Genomic DNA, 21,431 nt, shown 5'->3' on the forward strand with positions numbered 1-21,431 from the left:
AAATTTCGAAAATTTGTCTAAGTGTTTGCTGATTTTGCAGGTACATTCAAGATGGATGATATTTTCTTGAACCCGTTCAGCGATATGTACGCGTTTGCTGGAAATTCCGGAAATGATGATACATCGTCAAGTAATGTGAATGAGAACCTGCCGAAAGAAAAGAAAAAGGAAGCTTGGGAATCGGAAAGTGCATTTGGAACATTCAATAAACCCCCAAAGCTAATGGCTATTGAGGAGTACAGTCGATGGTCCAGAAAGTTTGAAGATTGGATGATGGCATTTGCATTTCCCAGTTGGAAGAGTTTGAAAACCGGTTATGATCAAGGAAACAAAAATGGTGAAACTCTATCTTCAGCTGATGAGATTGAATCGTTTGTAGCTGAGCAAAAATGCGTGGCTTTATTGTTCCAGTCTGTCCGGGAAGACATTATCTCTTTGATCGATTATACAAATGCAAAAGATTTTTGGCAAAAGCTAGAAAAGAAATGTCTAGGAAGTACTGAAATTGTAAAAAGTAAAAAGAAACTTCTTAGGAAAGAGTTTGATATGTTTGGTTGTCTTAAGAATGAGTCAGTTTGCAAAATGATAGAAAGGTTCGGTCATCTGAAGCTGGAATTAGCAAGACATGGTATCAAATATTCTGATGAAGAACTTGTTGACAAACTGTTCGATTCATTACCAGACGAGATGGATTGGAGATATTATGCGCTGATGTTGAAGAACACTATTGCTCCTGAAAATTTGAAACCAGATTTGGTGATTGAGAGACTTGAAAGTCACGAGTTGGAACTGAAGAAGACGTACAAAGTCAATCACTCATCTTATCAACAGAATTTGGATCTGTATTATCCGAAAAGTATGATGCCAAAAGCAACTTCTCCTAAAACTGCGTTTTCTGCTGAGAATGTGTCGACAGCAAGCAAAGAAAGTCAAAGCAGTCAAAGCAGTGGAAGTCACAGTGGTTATCACGGTGGATCTTCATCATCTGCAAGTCATTCTGATGCGAAGTTTCAATGCAATATTGCAATAGATTTGAAGAATGCACAGAATTTTGACGAGGAGTCGGCTAAGCAGCAGATGGTTTTCTTGGCGTCGGTGTTGGAATCGTATGAAGGGTTAGTAGCTGGGAAGATAGGCAACACAAACCTAACGAAAGAGGACTATGACCAAATAGATCCTGAAGAAATGGAGCTAATCGATATTCGTTGGGCTATGGCCAGTGCTGTTCGTCGTGCACAGCGTTTCATGGAAATAACGGGCAGAAAATCAATTGGTGGTCCGTCTACAAAATTGGGTTTTGATAAATCCAAAGTGACGTGTTTCAAGTGTAAGCAGAAGGGTCACTTTAAACGAGAATGTAGAAACGCGTATGCTGATGAGTCGGAGAATCCTTTCAGAGACGATTACTACAAGAAGGCAATATACCATCAGAATAAATCTGAGCCACCTAGATTGAAGCAGAGTGAAGACAACAGAGAGAAATCTAGAGCTCTTGCAGTGATTTATGATGATGAGGGGTATGATTGGAGTAAAGAGGTCCTACCAGAAGAAGATGCGGTCGGTTACGCAATCATGGCGAAAAATGAACCTATTCCATGGAAAGACGATCGCACTGAAGAGCAGAAGTAAAAATACAGAAAAATGATTTCTTAAAACAAAATAATTAGACTTTCTGGTATCTATCTGGAAGCGAAGAGAGCGAAAAGATGGGATCCGGACAGGGAGTGTTATCTTGATCCGTATGGAAACATTGCCATCGGCCACAAAACTCTTGATCTGGAAGCCTTAATCAAGGAAATGAAAGATGAGGATGAGTATTGGCAGAACAAATGGTGGGGAACTCCAACCGAGAAAATGAAAGAGGAAGAGAAGAAAGAAAAAGAAGAGAAAGAGAAGAAAGAGAAAGAAGAGATCGAAAAATCAAAGAAGATTGATACTGGAGATATTGATACTACGCAAGAGTTGACTGCAGAGAATCTTGGAAAAATGGCTGACAAAGTGCTGGCTGCTAAAGCACTTGAGGTAGACTCTAACTCCGTGTCTGAGTCAAAAGGCCAGGTCAGTCCAAATTCGTCAACGAATGCGTCAGGTAAAAAGATCGAAGGAAATGCTGATTGCAAAAATTGCAACAAAGAGTGCAAATTTTGTAACACTGTCACGTATCTTAACAGTGAAAAAGTTAAAAATCTGACAGCAAAGGTCAGAAGTGTTGAGGATCAAATTCTTGGTCGTGACAAAACAGTTAAAGCTTCAACTGAACGGATTAAAGAATTAACTGCTCAAATTGAAACTGATAAAATTGAGCATGAAAAAGTTAAACGAGAAAATGAAAAGTTAATTCTTGAAAACCGTCAGATTTCTGAAAAGTTTGAAAAACTCAAAAGCACTGTGAAAGATAGTGATGATCGAAATGGTAAAACTTTTAAAGAAAATGAACATCTAAAAGCAGTGCTGAGAGTAAAAGAAGAATCAATCAACAAACAACTGGATGAAATCGCTAATTTGAAACTTAAAGTTCAAGAGGCTGAAATTGAAAACGAGCGAATCCAGCTGAAGCTTAACAGCTATAGCTCCGCAAGCTTTGTTTTGCAACATATTGTTCCAAAACCCATAGGAAAAAACAAAGCTGGCGAAGACGTGTATTCTGATGGAACCGGCGTGGGTTTTCACAAAGTTCCACCGCCGATTTTGCATAATTACACGAAAAAGGAATCTGGGTTGGTTGAAATTGAGGAAGAAAGTGAAGTTAAACTTCCGGAGAATATTGATGTCACGTTCACATCTTCCAATGACAATAGTGTCCAAAATGATATTGTAAAAGGTGTTGTTGAAAATGTGCTTAAAACGGATAGTGACACTACTGAGGAAGATGGGTGTTTCTTGGATAAATACATTCCGAAACAAAAGTCCAAGAACAACTTAAATGATGAACCTACTCTTGTCATGTACAAGATGTCGGGATCGGATAAGTTGTTTTCGGATTCAGAGTTTCTGATCAAGAATGTAAACATGAACAAATTGACAAATGTTTTCAAACTGGTCGAAGTCGAATTGTCAGCAGTGAATAATCTGAGTCAAAAGAAAAGTAAACTGAGGTTTGAGAAAGAAAAGGTTTACAACAAGAAATCTATTAATCCACCACGTTTTTACAATAACAACAGAAATAATTGGTCGGGTGGTTATCAGTGGGGTAAGTCTTATCAGAAAAGAAATGTTCCAAACAAGAGGTTTGTTGAGAAGAAAACGTTTGTGAACAGTTCAAGTTCACTTGCTGATGAAGAAAAAGAAATTTTTTCAAAATCAAACAAAGAGTTCTTTGAGAAAAGAGCTTCTCAGTCTCAGTCTGAAGGCACAAGTCGAGTGGCTGATACTCGAACTTGCTTTAGATGTAATCAAGTTGGTCACATTACACGAAAGTGTACCAGTGTGAAGCCTAAGACTGAAACTGTGAAGACTCAACAAAAGAAAGTCGAAGTGAAGGGTAAAACACCAATCGTTGTTGAGAAAAAGAGTGTGAAAAATGATAACACCAAAGTGAAAAATGAACCCGTAAAGAAGTTGGTAACTAAAAACGACAAATTTTACAAAAGGGTTGCATTATCTCAACAAGTTTGGAAGCCAAAAATTGAGAAGAAAATTTCAACTTCTGAGGTGAAAAAGGCTGAAGAATCAATTACGGTTGATTATGATGCAAATTTTCCACCTCTTAAGGCTGAAAATTTCAAAATTCAAATTGCGAGAGTCAAGGTTACACCTAAGGCTGATGAGGCCTGGGTGGACTCGATGTTTGACTAAACAGTTTGAATTGCCGGAGCTTCCTGGATCGCGAAGCATGAATCGGCATCTTTCTTGAAGTTGTTTAAATCAAAGTTTGTTATGTGCAGGATCTTCCAAAACTTGTATCCAGATGGATCATGGATAGTGGAGCTTCGAGACATATGACAAGGAAGACCGCGTTACTGTATGATGTGAGAAACATTAATGGTGGTTACGTGGGTTTTGCTGGTAATCAAGGAGGAAAGATTATAGGTGAAGGAACGTTATCCAACGGAATCGTAACGTTTGAAAGAGTTAACTACATCGCTGAGCTGGAGAACAATCTGCTAAGTATCTCGCAGATCTGTGATAGGATGTATACTACTCATTTCACTGACAAAGAATGTTTGATCTTGAAACCTGGATTTGTGATACCTGGGGAATGGATCATCATGCGGGCACCAAGAGTCAATGATCTGTACGTGTTGGACATGAGCGTCGCTACTACAACCATGGGTCAGGCTCATTGTTTTGTGTCCAGAGCAACTGAGAAAGAATCAAGAATGTGGCACCGGAAAATGGGGCATATACATCTTAGAAAAATGAATCATTTGGTGCATAATGATTTGGTCACAGGAGTTCACGTCAAAGGTTTTCATCTGGAAGGGGAGTGCATAAGCTGTGTCAAAGGCAAGCAGAAGAAAAAGTCACACCCTACAAAGCAAGTCAGTTCAGTTTCAAGACCATTGGAAAGACTTCACATGGATTTGTTTGGTCCGGTGAATGTCAAGAGTATTACATGAGATTACTACTGTTTGGTCGTAACTGATGATTATTCCAAATTTTCGTGGGTTTCATTCTTGAAAACAAAAGACGAAACGTTTGACAGTTTAATGGTGTTGTTTAAAAGAATTGAGAATCTGTACCAAAGGCCTATCAGCAGAATTAGAAGTGATAATGGTACTGAATTCAAAAACAGTAAGATGGAAGAATTTTGTGATGAAAGAGGTATACTGCATGAGTTTAGTGCTCCGTACACTCCGCAGTAGAATGGAGTCGCAGAACGCAAAAACCGGACGCTAATAGAGACGGCTAGAACTATGCTCACAGATTCAAAGTTACCGATTAATTTCTGGGCTGAAGCTGTTTCCACCGCACGCTATACGCTCAACAGGGTTCTTACTGTCAAGAAGTTCAACAAGACATGCTTTGAGCTAATCAATAACCGCAAACCGAATTTGAAGTATCTAGAACCGTTCGGGTCACCCTGTACAGTTATAGAGCCTCATGGAAAGTTTGGTCCGAAGTGCATTGAGGGCATATTTGTTGGTTATGCCAATCCATTGCGACGTGTCTTCGTTCCAAGTGAGAAGCGGATTATTGAAGCAGCGAATGTTGAATGTCAAGGTCACACTATGCCGCCACAGAATCCTGGTGATTCATGGCGTTATCATTATGACAAACTTTGGGATTCGTTTGACATGAGAGAAGAATCAAAGGAAGATGAAGATTTCTTTGATGAGCTGGATATTTTGCGAGAGTATGAGTCGCAGCTCAGGTTTCCAGCGGAGTATTCTAGAAGACCTCGGGAAACTTCAAATAATGATGAAGCAGGTCCTAGCAATGCTGGTGAACATGATGATGAAGTTGCTCCTGGTGATCAGTCGGATGTGAATGATAATCGAGAAGCTGACAACATGCCAATATTTGACCATGGTGATTCAGATTCTGAAGGGGAGCAGATCCAGTTTTCAAGTCAAACAAACCAAGTTGGTGAACAAGATGCAGAACAGAATGTTACTAATCTAGAGGGAAATGTAGATGTTCTAAGCGAAGTGATGCCGCGAACTCTTTCTTATCATCCAGAGGAGTTGATCATAGGAGAATTGCATTCAGGCGTTCGTACAAGACGTCAAATAGACCAGGGCCTTACATGTTTTTATTCTACAGTAGCACCTTTACAAACGGAATTTTCATTAAGTTGTTTTATCTCGCAGATCGAACCGAGAACTTACAAAGAGGCGCTTACTGAAGACTCTTGGGTCATAGCAATGCAAGAAGAGTTAAGTCAGTTTGAAAAGTTGGGAGTGTGGAAGTTAGTGGATTTACCGGATGGTCAAAGGAAAATCAATACGAAATGGGTATTCAAGTGTAAGAGAGACGACAGAGGAGTGGTTGTAAGGAACAAAGCTCGACTCGTTGTTCAGGGCTTTAGTCAACAGGAGGGGATTGATTTTACAGAAGTCTATGCTCCTGTAGCACGACTAGAGGCAATCAGAATTTTCGTAGCATTTGCGTCTTGGAAGAACTTCAAAGTTTATCAGTTGGATGTAAAATCGGCGTTTCTTTATGGGAAGGTCAAAGAGGAGGTTTATGTCGGTCAGCCGCCGGGCTTTACTGACCCAATCCACAAGAACAAAGTTTATCTGCTGGACAAAGCATTGTATGGTTTACATCAGGCACCGAGAGCCTGGTACGAGACTTTGTCTCAACACCTACTCGCTAACAACTTCATACGTGGAAAAGTGGATGCCACTCTCTTCACTAAAGAGGTCGACGGACATCTTCTGATAGTTCAGATTTATGTAGACGATATAATTTTTGGGTCAACGAATGAGAAATTGTGCAAAGATTTCGAACAGGTGATGAAGCAAAAATTCGAAATGTCATCAATGGGGGAGATGAAATTCTTTCTGGGTCTACAAGTTGAACAACTACCTGAGGGAATTTTCATTCACCAGATGAAGTACGTGCATGATATTCTAGAGAAATTTGGAATGTCAAGTTCTACTCCAGCTGCTACCCCACTTGTGACTAATCATGGGATTCACCCAGATCTCACCGGAGACAGGGCTGATGAAACGTTCTACCATTCCATGATAGGTTCTATGATGTATCTAACTGCTTCACATCCTGATATCCTGTACCCAACGTGCCTCGCAGCAAGATATCAATCTAACCCGAGAGCTTTGCATATGATCATTGTCAAGAGGATATTCCGTTACTTGAATAGAACACCCACATTGGGGTTGTGGTATCCTAGAAAAGGCAATTTTATGCTCGAAGGGTATTCCAATTCGGATTTCGGATGCTGCAAAGTCAATACCAAATCGACAACTGCAGGATGCCAGCTCTTTGGACCAAGATTGGTTACCTGGCAGTGTAAGAAACAAACGTCTGTGGTGTTATCTACATGTGAAGCGAAGTATGTTTCTGCTAGCAGTTGCTGCTCTCATATCTTGTGGATACAGCAACAGATGCGCGACTACGGTTTGCAGTTTCTTAACACACCTCTGTTTGTTGATAATGAGGCCGCAATAAATATAACTAAGAATCCAGTACATCACGCTAAAACTAAACATATAGAGATTCGTCATCACTTTATTCGCGATTGTTTCGAGAAAAAGTTGATACGAATTGAGAAAATCCACACTGACGAACAAAAAGCTGATTTGCATACAAAAGCTTTTGATAAAAATCGGTTTCAATATTTGTTAAAACTTAATGGTATGAAATTGCTTTCGATGTCTGATGGAATTGTGAGCGTTGATGAGAGTACTGTTGCGGATGAAGACGAGAAACAATCTGCAATGGTTTGTCGATTTTTTACGTGTTTTGGTATTTAGGGGGAGTATAGTTAGTTGTATATAGGTTATTTTCAGAAAATACAAAAATAGTAAAAAATGCAAAAATACAAAAACAATATAAAATTTGAAAAAGAGCTTGTGTATATAGGGAAAATGATAGTACATCGGCTAGACAATTACAGTATGCTAAAGAATTGTAAAGTCTAAATGAGTTAAACAGTCTCACTAATGATGTGTCGATAGATTTTCGCACATTTAGTAGATTTATTCGGGATATAAACCTAAAATTTCAAACTTGCGAAATTCGTGGGGAACACTACTTGGATATATAGGTAACCCCTGAAATCTCGTTTGAAAGGTCTCGTATTCTGATATACTAGGTTTATATACTCAATGATGTCTGGGGTATTATTCCGGGACTTCTGCTGAACGGAAGTTCTGACCTAGTCCTTGGATAATACTTTCACCAAATGCTTGAAACATAGCATAAACCCTCAGCATGCAGATGAAACAATAAAATTGATAGTCGCTGCTGTTGTATCTAAAAGATCCTCTAAAGGGGACATACTGAAAATTCGAAGCTGATATCTCTCTGCGTATACGGAAGTATCGACCTGAGATCCCTCGGCCCTCGCATACCTAATTTATGTACAGATATCATTGTAGTATACTCACATGTAAGACTGAATATTGGGATTCTGGATACGGGAGTATATTCAAGAGGTGGGACACATGAATGAGCTATGTTCATAAGTCATCTAAATCGTATCCTGAATAGATTGAAATCTGTGTGAGAATTTAAGATGGATCAGTATATCGACAATCGAGGTGAATTGTTTAAGTCTGAGCATGTAATTAAGCTTAACGGTACTGGTAATTTGTCCGAAAAGCTGATATGATTCCCTGACACGCTCGCTAAAAATAAGTTTGTATATAGTTCAATTTCTTTATTTTCTGCAATTTAAGTTTTCTGCGTATTATTTCTTAGTTTAGAACACGTTATAAAATCCAAATAGATTTTATTTCTGCTTTATTTTTTGACAAACCAAAGTGGAGAGTTGATTGTTGGATTCTCAGAAGATTGAAGCAGATGCAGGAGATTCTAGACTGAAGAATGAAGAGAGCTTACTTTGTTGAAGATTGAAGATGTTTTCAAAGTTAAAACAAGTTCATTAAGTTGATGCTTGTTACATTGTTTTTAGAAAAAGTGAAAATGTTTTTACAAAATCAGTTTGATTCGTCAAATGATCAGCCAAGGTCATTAAGTTGAACTTGGTAGATTAATTGAGTAATCAGGATCATTAATTTGGACCTGAGTACTTGAGTGGATCTCTAAAGCTGATTGAATATGTGATTTATTGTTGAAAAGATAGAATTGTAATGTTATTGGTTGAGTAACAGGTTTGGACTTCATTATTCCCAACGGAAGCTAACTATCAAAGCTTGAACCAGATTTCTCAGATTCTAGCATACAGAGAGGGGGAGTCTGTGAAAGGGGGAGTCTGGTTCAACAGCTAAAGGGAAGTTTGAAGATGGAGTCAGGTTGTGATCCTAAACTTGTGAAGATAGAGTGCTTATGATGTGAAGACAGAGTTGAAGAAAAGACCAAGACTGAAGACTCAGGAGCTGAAGACTACGTCAACATCCAAGGGGGAGTCTGTTGATGCATTGAATGTCTGTAGACTTCGTCTGCATTACGTTTTAGGTCAAGATTAGGTCAAATTAGAAGCTAGAAAGTAAAATTCATGTATATTATAGTAGTTTCGCTTGTATGAACATGTTAGTAGAGGTTCCGCTTATTTGTCAAGAGAAGGTTTCGCTTATTAGGTTAAATGAGGTTTCGCTTATTTGGCTTGTCATTCAAGCGAAACCAAAGGGACAATAAATAGGACTTAGAAGCGAAACCTGATCATTCATGCATGTACATTGAAGCGAAACTGTTGAGAGCATTTGGTACTAAAACTCTGTCAATTTGTAATCAGAATGCAATAAAAGAGACGGAATTGAAAAGGAAAAGCTGTGTTACTTCGCATATATTGATTCCGCCTTTATACGTGAAGATGAACTATCTCAACTGGCTGTTTAGGGTCGGAACACGGTCCAACAGATTTCCGCACTTTGGTCATTTTAAGAGACTATCTTAGTTATAGTAGTAGGCCCCTCTTTTGAAGGCGACGTTACCCTTAACATAGTGGTTTGAGTCAGTGTAGGTCCCCTGGTTCGTACGGATCTTCACAGAATTGTCGATCCAATCTAGAGTGCGGAATCCTCTAGATCAGATTAGCACAGAACCGAGTAGAAAACAGAATTCCTGTTAAACCCGATCTTTATTGATTATCAATCACAAGAATTACAATCAATCAAGATCACTGATTTCGTCCAAAGCCCTAATACCTTTTACGAATTCTCTATAAAACTGTTTTTGGCTTATTAACCTAAACCCTAATGCAAAGCCTTGTTTATATAACACAAGGTTGCAACTTGGGCTAGGGTTTCCAACATGGACTAGGCCCAATTCATCCCCCATCAGCCTATCTAGGTTCGGTTTAGCCCAAACACTATTAAATGACTAAAACAAAGATAAACCCGCTAACCGTTTATCGTTTCACTAATTACAAGATATCGAAAGACCAAATCTAAAAGCTGTTGTCACAAATATGCACCAACGAACTCCCCCTTGACAACAGCTTCATAAAAACAACTTTGTCTTCAGCCATCTTGCACTCTTCATGTAATCTTGCATTATCTTTGGTCTTTGGATAGCTTCAGCTTTAATATCTTCTGTTAGCAACACACTCCCCCTAAGCTGATGCATCCAATCACCAAATCTTCAAAACGTTAGCACTTGAGTAAAATCCAGTTTAGCATTTGTATAGCAATCTTCAAACTCTTCAACTTTGTTTGCAATGTAGAAAGGAGGTTCTACCATGCATCCAATCAAACTCTCATCTTCTCAACACAGGAACTTCTCCCCAACATACTGCTTCAATTTATATACTATAAAACAAACATCTCGAGAAACCATAAGAATTTTTCAACAATGTTAAATAAATTATTATTATTCAAGAGATAGTTAAAATATATCACAGATTAAGCAATTTCAATTTAGCACCAACACGTAAAAATTTTGTCCAACACACAAGACCCTGTATGATTTAAAATTTCGAACTCAATTTCTAACACTGTCTCCCCCTATCAGTAACAATTCCCCCAAGAATAAAAGTTTTCCGTACATTAAGAATTTTAAACAAAAGACACTATTTTTGGATTTTTATACTTTCTGAAAGCAAGTAAATAACAAAAGCAATAAACACTTTGTTTTTGTGAGAATCCTCGGTAAGAAGATCATATCAGCAAAATCAAACTGTTTTCGCACTATTAGATAAGTCTTTATTTAATTTTCGTGAAAAGCAGTCCAAGACGATTACCAGTATGTTTGTCCACTTAAACAAAATGCATGAACATTTCAAGTACCATTACCGTATGATACGTTAAGGTAATATTATTACTAAAGTACTAGTGTGTGCCACTTCAGGACATACCCCCGAGATCAAGGTATGCACAAAGATTCCTTATAGTAGGTGAGTATACTGAATTCATCCGGTTCGTTTTACAATGATAGATAATTGTTGATCAGGTCAGTACTTCCGTACAGCAAAGAGACCAAAATATCTAACGAGGGCTAAGACAAATACCATTTTTGGTACGAATTATGCATTTTGCACATTTGAATGACTCTCTAGGAGAGCATCTTCATTTATGGGATTTTGGCATTTTTAGCTCTTTTAAGATATCCTGGTTGTGCCTAGGTCAGCATATATCTGGATGCAGCAGAAGGACAACCCTGATACTGTCACACCCCCAAAATACCACCAATGGAAAGTCCCTGCTAGGCGTGTGACATACCAATAACGAGCCACTAATTACATTGGACCCATACAAGTTTCCAAATGAATTTATCACTTATTAAATAAAAGTTTCAACAATAAGTTTAATTAAAGCCCAACATTTTCAGCGGAAGCAAATAGTAAACCAAAGTTAAACCGTTTCAAAACTAATGTAAGCTATCCATAATTCGATCACATGAATCCATCCAGTACGACTCATGACCACTCCCGCAACTCCAGACAGCAAGTTCCCAATTCCAAGATACCTAACGACCTGCGAGCATGTAACAAGAGTATCAGACAAAGCTGGCGAGTTCACAGTTTTAGAAAACGTTTGTTACCCGTTGTATGTAAAACAGTTCAATAACCAATGCAAGTAATATTGTTAATATCTCATTTCCGAACAATGACGGCTCCTGAAATACACGACTGCCCTTCCCACGTACTCCTATCTAGTACTGGGCCAGACTGGGTCATTAGTTCACCTCCGTCCTCTACAGGCACGGGGTGAGGGTGCCAAACCTAAGTAGCGCTACTAACTAATACCCGATGAGGGACTTACAAAAGATGATAGGTGAGAATATTAACCAATATACCCGTTTTTACCCAAAGACTTATCCCCCCATGGGATACCCCCTGACTGTCCCCAACCACTGGGACACATGCTCGAATGTAGTGAACTCACCTTAGATTTGCTCGGTTTAATCAGTTATCCTTTCCAGTTAATCAACCAACCCTACCGTGGTTAATAATATTATCAGTTTCATAATAAGCCAAGTCACGTATTACACAAATAACATTCATCCACAGGTCACTATACAACATATAACAATTGCTTAAGTTCACACCAAACCACATCCCATGTGTATATCACGCAATAGCATTCAGCAGTTGAATTGGGCATTCATATTAAACAATTCACGTTAGACGACACAGGTTCCTCGTTTCTAGTTATGGTTGTTAACATGCCACAAACGTCAGTGTGTAACCAAAACATTCAGCATCATAAGCTCCATGAACTATATCTAAACTCTAGTTTATGAGGGCACGTCACAGTCAATACGGTTCTATTTTATTCATGGCGAAGAATCAACATTTGGCTAAGGACCTTACCCATTCTTATTTAAATCATCAATCATTATTTTAGCATATAGATCCTAGTTCTCATTTGAATATCACAACACGCCAAAGAAGTTTTATCCAGCATAGATCGTCAAACTCGAACATCATGTATAACACAATTTTCGGTTATCATTACATCATTATCAAAACCTTTGGAGGTAACACTCATCTATGAAAAAAAAGTTGCCACCACCATTATCATCACCAAATAGATAATGCATAATACTGTTTATAATTTATAAAATTCAGTTTTGAATATCTTTTAGAATGTTCGAATATAATATTGAACTAGATATATACATGAATAATCATGCCTTCATTCACAATTACAACACACCGATCTTGATTTGGTTTATAATTTTCAACCGGTCAAAAGTCAAAGCCCAAATAAACCCACATGTGTACTGTTTCATTATTCGAATCACTACCTACAATCAATAAATCACTAGATACAGAACTTTTAACATAACAATACGAAGCACAAACAAAATTAATCATAGTTAACACATACTGACCGAGTGATTTATGGGATGGACGGACACAAGCTGCCGAGGTTAAGAGCCTGCACCGGAGCTCCGACGGTTGCCGCGGCCGTCGGTTCCACCGCATCCGTCAACGCGATTCAGGTTCATGACAGAACCTTAACAAATTGAGCGAATCTGGTTGTAATCGTCGAAACACCGCTAGTCGCCGGAATTTGAAGCCATCTAAGCTTCCTCTGACCTCGAAAAGCCACCGCGCGGTGCCGTTAAAAGCCACCCGAAATGGTCGGATCTAGACTAGTTCCTCCCTTCTCTAATATCTTTCTCTTAAATCCTCTTTAAACTCATATGTATGTATGCGTGTAAATGTAAAGCATAATAGTGGGTATAGGTGTTACAAGGATGATACAAGGAGAACGGAGGGGGAGGTGTGGTCTGCCAGATGAGTCGGGCGCCGGGAGGGTCGTTAGAAATTAACTCCGGTCGTCGGAGAATCTGTTGCGAGAAAGGAAGGGCTGATGTTTGTGTAATTAGGGTTTGTGTGTGGGATGATGGGTTGGGTAATTAACCATTAAATATAATTGTTTGAATTCCAATTTTCATAAGCACCCCTCAACTATTAGAAATATTCAACTTGCACTAAAATTATCCCAAGTGTCATTATTTTCATTGTAATTGTTATTATTACTAATATATATATATATATATATATATATATATATATATAACAAACATGATCGTCAATCGTGAAAGAAAATAACGCGGACGGGTGTTTTGAGTTTAGCTGGGGATTAGACAGAGTAACGAAATGGTGTTTACCTGAAAGTGCGAGTTGTCACATCATCCCCAACTTGAAAGAAATTTCGTCCCGAAATTTGGTAAGCAAACACAGAGAAGTGAAGTGGTAGCTCAAGGTTACTGCAGGGTTTCCTCAGGTACCACATCATCCCCAATTTGAAGTGGAATTTCGTCCTGAAATTTACCAGTTGCACCGGAATTAGATTGGTCATTGGGGAAAAGTTGAGGATATTTGAGCTTCATCTGGTCCTCTCGCTCCCACGTGAACTCCGGTCCACGTCTTGAGTTCCAACGAACCCTCACGATCGGGATTCTACTTTGCTTACGAAACTTGACCTCCCGATCTATAATTTCGATAGGTTCTTCGACAAACTGCAACTTGTCGTCAATCTTCAGCTCTTGAAAGGACACCACCAGTATTTCATCAGACGAACACTTCTTCAGCTGCAAAACATGGAATACATCATGAACGTTACCCAGCTCAGCAGGTAACTCGAGCTTGTAAGCCACTTTACCGATTCGCTCCAGAATTTTAAATGGCCCCACATAACGCGGATTAAGCTTGCCACGCTTCCCAAAGCGTACTACACCCTTCCATGGCGAAACTTTCAACATAACACGATCGCCTACAACGAACTCCAACGGTTTCCCACGCTTGTCAGCGTAGCTTTTCTGACGATCACGCGCTGCCGCCATACGGTTTCTGATCCAAGCAATCTTCCCAAGAGTTTCAAGTACAAGTCCTGGACCTGTGACTAGGTTATCACTCCCCTTAGCCTAACAAGGATATTAGCACTATCATCCATGCAATGCCTCATACAGAGTTGTATGCATACTAATATGGTAACGACTACACTAGAACTCACCCAAAGATGTGTATCCTTCCAATGTTTACTAAAGTCAACCACGCACATGCTCCCAGCATGTCTTCGTGTGTCTGGATGGTTTGTTACTCTGCCCGGTTGCCCTACAGTGATAAGTAACGCTCATGTCTAGATGTGAGCCAAGGGTGTCGTGTACTGCCTGTCATAAATCAGGTATACCTCAAAATCAGAAGTAACGGGAGTTGGCACCTCGTTCCTAAAAGCCGCCTCTCTCAGAGGAACATTTACAGCTGTGAAGACTCGTCAGTTTCCTTGATTGCAATAAAGTGCGCTGGTTATGTAAGACAACCAACGATCACCCAGGTGTTATTGCTTCTGTTTCGATGCTTCTGGTTGCTGATACTCCACCTTGACTTTCACAAGTCGATCATCATTCACATACATTGCTAGGTGGGCCTTCATGCCTAACCACCAGTATAAGATTTATAGATCCTCATATCTCTCATTAAAACCCAGACGACTAGAATAGCGAGGCCGATGTGCTTTGCTCAACACAAATTCCCTACATTTGCCGTATAATGAGATCCTTATTCGTTCCACGAGATAGCGACTATCGTTCGACTTGCCAAAAGTTGCTCCTCCATGCCCCGCATGGACCAATCTTGAAAATTCTCTTCCATCATTGCTTCGGTTTGAACGGGGCGAATCCGACCAGGTAGGTTAGTGTCGATAGTGGGCTGCAAAGCCCGTGCACGTTCAGGTTTCCCAGTCGTAATCATTCAAAAGTTCTCTCTTGTAAACCTACCACATAAGTCATCACTCTCTCGTGTTGCATCAGCATGTAACTAGGACTCTGATTCGAACCATCATGGTATACCACTAGATCACCCGCACCCTCGGGTAAAGACGATGCTCAGTGCATGGTAGAGTTGGATTTTAAAAGCTGAAAAGGCGTTCTCCTGTTTTGACTCCCAAGAATTCACAGCACCCTGCAGTGCTAACAAGGTTACAACGGCGCGATCTTCGAAAATCCCGTGACAAATCTGCGATAGACTCTAGTGAAACCAGGGAATTGCTGTGTCCCCGACGGATTCCTTGGTGTCTATCAGTTTCCAACCAGAATAGGATCTTAACGAGATCCACGTGTATCCCCACTTCGTTGGCTACATGACCAAGAAAAAAAATACACCTCTCAAATCCAGGAGTTACATAAATCAAGAATTCATGTGGAGTGGCTCCTCCCCCGGGGCTCTAAAATAAAATGCAAATACCACTCATGATGTTCCTCCCTCTGGAAATGATTCAAAACGTCCCCAATAAACACGGTCGATTCATGTGATCCATAAAGTTGCTGGGGTGTTGATTAACCCAAGGGTCATGGAATACAAGGTCCAATGGCCGTACTGCATTCGATATGCTGTTTTAGAAATATTCTCCCCTTGGACTTCCATCTGATGATAGTTCGTTCGTTAGTCAACCTTCGAGTAGGAGCTTGACCCTCGCAGCTGGTCAACAGGTTGTCAATACATGGTCGAGGCAAACGGTCCTTGACTGTCACCTTGTCGAGTTCTCGATAATCAGTACACATGTCCAACGATAAGGCTCATCTTCACGAATATAACCGGGGCTTTCCAAAGCGAGAAAAAAAAAACTACGTCCGATAAAACTCCTTTCCAGCGGTTCTTGTAGTAGCTTAGACAGTTCTTGCAACCCTTCTGGTGCAAGACGGTTAGAGTATAAGTATTCAGAGCTGCCTCTGGCATGAGATCAACTGAGATTCCGACTAACAGTTGTGGAAGTAAACCTGAAAGTTCCTCGGGTAGCACACCGAGAGGAATCACGAGTAATTGGTGGATCCTCGATCCCCCTTTCATAAGCCTTAACATCAGTAACGGTTACTACCATAGTGAAGTAATCCCTTGTAGACACTTCTGGACCTCCATTGCTGAAATGATGCTAACATTTACTCCACTCTCACACTTTAGATCAGACGACGATTCTCCACTACGGAGAGATATACACAAAACTTTCTCCTCACCGGGTATATCTGCGCGATATCTGGATAACCAATCCACACTAACTACTACATTGAAACCATCAAGGATAGCAGAAGAAAGGTCGGTGTCGAACACTTGTCCCACAAGGTCGAGTTTGTGTCCCAACAGACATATGGGGCTTCAATTGACGTGCCATCGGCCGAGTCCACAACAAGTTCGGTTTCAAGAAGCGTCAGGGTTGAGCAGAACCGAGACGAAGCGATTTTCTACCCATACAAGCTATCACACTGCTACTATCCTGGCGTCGCCCACTCCAATCCTAAATGCCCTTCCACAAGCACCACTACCGGTGTTGTTACAGTCACGAGGATTTCCAACACTGTCTTTGTTCCCTTGGTTGTGGTCATTTGACTTGATAACAGTCAACCCTTGTCAAAGTCCTTTGTTTCCATACGGTAGGCTACGATTACGAGTACCTTGAGGTTGTCGAGACTGTTGCCTCTAATGCCATTGCTTGAAACGAAGCCTTACGATCTTCCACCAACAGAGCCCATCTTCTCACATTCTGTGCCACGTTCTAAGGCGCTACTCATTGTGCTGGCAGTTACACATTCCACACCATGGTCAATTGTCATCGTTCATGTCCCGATTAATTCGTAAAAGTTGACTCCCATAAGTCGCTGACTAGGGTTAGGGATTCGATTGGAGTCAAATCACTGATGTTCGTTGCCGGTAACTAGGGTCGTCCTAGTACTGAGGTCGGTAAAGTACTACGCTTATCCTCTTGTCCATCGATCTTGCAAGTCGACTGAGTAATACACGGTATGTTGCTAGAGTGTTGCAGAAGTGATCGCACTTCGAGATCTAAGGCGTCAATACATTGAGTTCCAGCCAAAGAGGAGGAGTGAGAAAGGTATAGACCAATCATTTGACGCTGCGACATCCAACTCAGGGTCGCTCGTACAAGCACCTAACATTCTACACAGTTCGCTAGGCGTTCAGATGGGTGTTCAGGTAATGTTCGGTAGCAATGCGACTCGTAAAGACTCAGAGAGAAGTGAAAAGATCATGTTCGGGTAGGAGACAATCGCTGCTATGACTCCTATAGATTTGTTATGTTTCTCAATAAAAAAAAAAAATTACGAAATAGAACCCCTTCTTCACTTGTTAAGCCTCACTGGGACTCACATGCACCCCACATTATTATTATGTGTGCACCCACAATAATATTGTGTTTTGCATGCTCATCTCTGTTCCTCCTAACTCATGTCAAATGGTTCTTCAAACTCAATGTCAAACGAATGTTATCAGAATGGCAGGATAATAGAAATCCGAGGACCATGATGTACTAGAACGCATCGTACTACGAACAAGCAATTCATGTAATCATGCTATAGTGACGAGTGTGTGTGTCTGTATGCTACAATATAAACAAGTGTACACTAATCACGTAATGTATACCACAGGTGAAAAGACGAACCTTGCAATCTGGAGCTGAGTGTCATGGTCGTATTCACGTATTCAGAACTGTTCGGTTATAGTCTGGTTTTATAAAAACGTTTTAAAACCAAGTTCACTATAACCAGTGGCTCTGATACCAAACTGTCACACCCCCAAAATACCACCAATGGAAAGTCCCTGCTAGGCGTGTGACATACCAATAACGAGCCACTAATTACATTGGACCCATACAAGTTTCCAAATGAATTTATCACTTATTAAATAAAAGTTTCAACAATAAGTTTAATTAAAGCCCAACATTTTCAGCGGAAGCAAATAGTAAACCAAAGTTAAACCGTTTCAAAACTAATGTAAGCTATCCATAATTCGATCACATGAATCCATCCAGTACGACTCATGACCACTCCCGCAACTCCAGACAGCAAGTTCCCAATTCCAAGATACCTAACGACCTGCGAGCATGTAACAAGAGTATCAGACAAAGCTGGCGAGTTCACAGTTTTAGAAAACGTTTGTTACCCGTTGTATGTAAAACAGTTCAATAACCAATGCAAGTAATATTGTTAATATCTCATTTCCGAACAATGACGGCTCCTGAAATACACGACTGCCCTTCCCACGTACTCCTATCTAGTACTGGGCCAGACTGGGTCATTAGTTCACCTCCGTCCTCTACAGGCACGGGGTGAGGGTGCCAAACCTAAGTAGCGCTACTAACTAATACCCGATGAGGGACTTACAAAAGATGATAGGTGAGAATATTAACCAATATACCCGTTTTTACCCAAAGACTTATCCCCCCATGGGATACCCCCTGACTGTCCCCAACCACTGGGACACATGCTCGAATGTAGTGAACTCACCTTAGATTTGCTCGGTTTAATCAGTTATCCTTTCCAGTTAATCAACCAACCCTACCGTGGTTAATAATATTATCAGTTTCATAATAAGCCAAGTCACGTATTACACAAATAACATTCATCCACAGGTCACTATACAACATATAACAATTGCTTAAGTTCACACCAAACCACATCCCATGTGTATATCACGCAATAGCATTCAGCAGTTGAATTGGGCATTCATATTAAACAATTCACGTTAGACGACACAGGTTCCTCGTTTCTAGTTATGGTTGTTAACATGCCACAAACGTCAGTGTGTAACCAAAACATTCAGCATCATAAGCTCCATGAACTATATCTAAACTCTAGTTTATGAGGGCACGTCACAGTCAATACGGTTCTATTTTATTCATGGCGAAGAATCAACATTTGGCTAAGGACCTTACCCATTCTTATTTAAATCATCAATCATTATTTTAGCATATAGATCCTAGTTCTCATTTGAATATCACAACACGCCAAAGAAGTTTTATCCAGCATAGATCGTCAAACTCGAACATCATGTATAACACAGTTTTCGGTTATCATTACATCATTATCAAAACCTTTAGAGGTAACACTCATCTATGAAAAAAAAGTTGCCACCACCATTATCATCACCAAATAGATAATGCATAATACTGTTTATAATTTATAAAATTCAGTTTTGAATATCTTTTAGAATGTTCGAATATAATATTGAACTAGATATATACATGAATAATCATGCCTTCATTCACAATTACAACACACCGATCTTGATTTGGTTTATAATTTTCAACCGGTCAAAAGTCAAAGCCCAAATAAACCCACATGTGTACTGTTTCATTATTCGAATCACTACCTACAATCAATAAATCACTAGATACAGAACTTTTAACATAACAATACGAAGCACAAACAAAATTAATCATAGTTAACACATACTGACCGAGTGATTTATGGGATGGACGGACACAAGCTGCCGAGGTTAAGAGCCTGCACCGGAGCTCCGACGGTTGCCGCGGCCGTCGGTTCCACTGCATCCGTCAACGCGATTCAGGTTCATGACAGAACCTTAACAAATTGAGCGAATCTGGTTGTAATCGTCGAAACACCGCTAGTCGCCGGAATTTGAAGCCATCTAAGCTTCCTCTGACCTCGAAAAGCCACCGCGCGGTGCCGTTAAAAGCCACCCGAAATGGTCGGATCTAGACTAGTTCCTCCCTTCTCTAATATCTTTCTCTTAAATCCTCTTTAAACTCATATGCATGTATGCGTGTAAATGTAAAGCATAATAGTGGGTATAGGTGTTACAAGGATGATACAAGGAGAACGGAGGGGGAGGTGTGGTCTGCCAGATGAGTCGGGCGCCGGGAGGGTCGTTAGAAATTAACTCCGGTCGTCGGAGAATCTGTTGCGAGAAAGGAAGGGCTGATGTTTGTGTAATTAGGGTTTGTGTGTGGGATGATGGGTTGGGTAATTAACCATTAAATATAATTGTTTGAATTCCAATTTTCATAAGCACCCCTCAACTATTAGAAATATTCAACTTGCACTAAAATTATCCCAAGTGTCATTATTTTCATTGTAATTGTTATTATTACTAATATATATATATATATATATATAACAAACATGATCGTCAATCGTGAAAGAAAATAACGCGGACGGGTGTTTTGAGTTTAGCTGGGGATTAGACAGAGTAAGGAAATGGTGTTTACCTGAAAGTGCGAGTTGTCACAGATACCCCCGGATGAAATAACAATATAAAGACCCCAAACCTCGGATTTTGGCAATTTATCAACGCAGAATTTAAGGTCATTAAACCATACACCACTGATGTGTTCCCCACTCATACTCAGTTCGTTAGGTTTATATCACATTGGTAAGTTGATTATTTCATGATTTTTGCCTACTGGTACATCATATGATGAAGCTGCTATCACACTTAAGCATTTTAATTCATTTTCCGTGTGACAGTCTAACTTGCTGATGTACTATCATTTCTTCTTTTTCACACAGTGATAACTCATTTTTGATTTTATATGTTTTTTTATGTTTTTGATTGGTTTCCTATTTTTTTATTTTTGATTATTAAGAAAACAATAAAATATTTACAAAATTCTTATGAAAAACCAGTTATTCAGGATTCCTCATCCTGTTGAGTTCGACAAAATGTTCAAAGCGAGCCCTGTCAAAAGCTTTAGTATAAAAATCTGCCAGGTTATCTAGTGTGTCGACTCGATGAAGTTCAATTAGTTTCTTTTCAACACAATCCCGTATAAAATGATGACGAATGTCAATAGGTTTTGTGCGACTGTGTTTCACAACATTATTTGTTATAGAAATTGTGGCATTATTGTCTATCATAATAGGAGCACGAGTGAAATCCAAACCATAATCACACATCTGCTGTTGTATCCAGAGAACCTGAGAGCAGCAGCTACCCGCAACAGTATATTCAGCTTTACACGTTATAACAACCCTCCAAAATTTATTTCCGACACCCCTAATATGTTTAGAGTGCCCCTATACGTCTTAAAATGCACCCCGTATATGAAAACCGGGCCCAAACTACCTTATATAATTAAAAATTAAATAAAATCAAGTTTTATGGGTCGTTCGCGGGCCGCGAAGACCATGGTAGTCTT

The sequence above is a fragment of the Helianthus annuus genome, chromosome 5 (assembly GCF_002127325.2).
Source record: "Helianthus annuus cultivar XRQ/B chromosome 5, HanXRQr2.0-SUNRISE, whole genome shotgun sequence".
In the NCBI taxonomy this organism is placed as follows: domain Eukaryota; kingdom Viridiplantae; phylum Streptophyta; class Magnoliopsida; order Asterales; family Asteraceae; genus Helianthus; species Helianthus annuus.